Source organism: Lynx rufus, unplaced genomic scaffold, assembly GCF_022079265.1.
Source record: "Lynx rufus isolate CCGP_SWC_20201006 ecotype Redwood Valley unplaced genomic scaffold, mLynRuf1.p SCAF_23, whole genome shotgun sequence".
Taxonomy (NCBI): domain Eukaryota; kingdom Metazoa; phylum Chordata; class Mammalia; order Carnivora; family Felidae; genus Lynx; species Lynx rufus.
The window spans coordinates 5,074,015-5,076,847 of record NW_025814838.1 but is presented as its reverse complement, the minus strand read 5'-3'; positions in this window follow the sequence as shown (position 1 = coordinate 5,076,847).

The window sequence follows — 2,833 nt, the reverse complement described above, 5'->3', positions numbered from 1 at the left end:
GCTGTGGCTGCTGCTGCTACGGTGGCAGCGGCTGCGCCTCCTGCGGCTGCTACTGCGGCGGCTGAGTGGCGGCCTCGGCGGAGGCGGCGACTGCGGATGCGCCGGCTGCGGCTACTACTGCGGCTGCTGTGGCGGTTGACTGGCGGCGGCGGCGGCTGTGGCTGCTACGGCGGCTGAGAGGCGTCTGTGGAGGCGGCGGCTGCGCTGGCTGCGGCTACTACTGCGGCTGCTGCGGCGGTTGAGCGGCGGCGGCGGCGGCTGTGGCTGCTACGGCGGCTGGGAGGCGTCCGTGGAGGCGGCGGCGGGGCTGCGCCTGCTGCTGCTCCTGCGGCTGCTGCCTCGGCGCCGGCTGCGCCTGCTGCTGTGGCTGCTGCTGCTACGGCGGCGGCGGCTGCGGCGGTGGCGGTGACTGCGGCCGCGGCGGCTGAGCTGGCTGCGGCTACTACTGCGGCGGCTGCGGCGGTTGAGCGGCGGCGGCGGCAGCGGCTGTGGCTGCTACAACGGCTGGGAGGCGTCTGTGGAGGCGGCGGCGGGGGCTGCGCCTGCTGCTGCTCCTGCGGCTGCTGCCTCGGCGCCGGCTGCGCCTGCTGCTGTGGCTGCTGCTGTTACGGCGGCGGCGGCTGCGGCGGTGGCGGTGACTGCGGCCGCGGCGGCTGAGCTGGCTGCGGCTACTACTGCGGCGGCTGCGGCGGTTGAGCGGCGGCGGCGGCTGTGGCTGCTACAACGGCTGGGAGGCGTCTGTGGAGGCGGCGGCGGGGGCTGCGCCTGCTGCTGCTCCTGCGGCTGCTGCCTCGGCGCCGGCTGCGCCTGCTGCTGTGGCTGCTGCTGCTACAGCGGCGGCGGCTGCGGCGGTGGCGGCGACTGTAGCCGCGGCGGCTGAGCTGGCTGCGGCTACTACTGCGACTGCCGCGGCGGTTGAGCGGCGGCGGCGGGGGCTGCGCCTGCTGCTGCTCCTGCAGCTGCTGCCTTGGCGCCGGCTGCGCCTGCTTCTGTGGCTGCTGCTACTACGGCGGCGGCGGCGGCTGCCGCGACTGCGGCCGCGGCGGCTGAGCTGGCTGCGGCTACTAATGTGGCGGCTGCGGCGGTTGCGGCTGCTACGGCGGCTGAGCGGCGAAAATGGCGGCGGCGGCTGCGCTGGCTGCGGCTACTACTGCGGCTGCTCCTGCGGCTGCTGTGGCAGCGGGGGCTGCGCCTGCTACTGCTCCTGCGGCTGCTGCGTCGGCGCCGGCTGCACCTGCTGCTGTGGCTGCTGCTGCTACGGTGGCAGCGGCTGCGCCTCCTGCGGCTGCTACTGCGGCGGCTGAGCGGCGGCGGCGGTTGCGCCTGCTACGGCGGCCGAGCGGCGAATGTGGCGGCGGCAGCTGCCCTGGCTGCGGCTACTACTGCGGCGGTTGCGGCGGTTGCGGCGGTTGAGCGGCGGCAGCGGCTGTGGCTGCTACGGCGGCTGAGAGGCGTCTGTGGCGGCGGCGGCGGCGGGGGCTGCTGCTCCCGGGCCGGAGCCCAGCCCTCGCCGCGTCACTTCCAGCGGCGCCGCCCGCCGGGGGCCGCGCGGGGGCCGGGCTGGCAGAGGAGCGCCGGGCTCTGGCGCGGCCTGGCCCCCGCCGCCCGAGCCCCCTCCGCCCACCCCCCTCCCCAAATCAACCCGGGCCACTCCGCCGAGCGCGCGGAGCCCCGCGTCCCGGCGCCACCGCGGGTCCCGACGCCCCCCGGCTAGGCCGCGCACTGGTGGGAGGGGGCGGCGGTTCCTGATCTCTCGGTTCCTGAGTTTTAGCTTCGCGCTGGGCTCTGTGCTGACTGCTTGGAGCCTGGAGCCTGCTTCGGATTCTGTGTCCCCCTCTCTCTCCGCCCCACCCCTGCTTGTGCTGTCTTTCAAAAATGAATAAACGTAAAAAAAAATTCAGGGGCGCCTGGGTGGCTCCGTCGGTTGAGCGTCCAACTTCGGCTCAGGTCATGATCTCGCAGTTTGTGAGTTTGAGCCACACGTGGGGCTCCGTGCAGACAGCTGGAAGCCTGGAGCCTGCTTCAGATCCTGTGTCTCCCTCTCTCTCACTGCCCCTTCCCCGCCCAGGCTCCGACTCTGTCTCTCAAAAATGAATACACGTTAAAAAAAATTTTTTTTAATTAAAAAAAACAGTGGCTGTTTCTTTTGTTTGCAATAAATTTTATGTTTATTTTTCTTGTTTGAGAGTGAAAATGGGGGAGGGGCAGAGAGAGAGAGAGAGAGAGAGAGAGGGAGAAAGAGGACCTGAAGCAGGTTCTGCGCTGACAGAGGCGGGGCTTGAACTCAAGAGCTGAGAGGTCACGAGCCACAAGATCACAAGGCACGAGACCACAACCTGAGCCAAAGTCAGATGCTTACACTGACCGAGCCACCAAGGCACCCCAAAACAGTGGTTACTTCTGACCAGGGTAGACATTGGTGGGTTTGGAGGCTGTGGCCAAAGGAAGACATACACGGATATTTGTCTCTATGGGAGGACAGTATTCTCCAACCGCTTTGTTTGGGTGGAGGCCCACTCAATGTGGTCTGCTTTACAAGTAACAGCATAAATGGGCTGAACTAAAATTTATCAACAAGGAATATGTTGCCTCCAGAACCCCCAAAATACGGAAAGATTGGAGACTTGTATGTCCTCAACAAACGTGTCCAACAAATGTCCTCACGGTAGGATGTCAGACATGCGAGGTCATACCTGTGCTCCCAGAGAAAGATGGGTTAAGATCCCGCCTGCAAAGATGACATGTGATAGCAGAAGGGTTTGGGTGCCCTGTGCATAACAAGGTAAAACATGTCCCCTTCAAGGTCAAGGGAAAGGTGGCCGAGAGGACATTG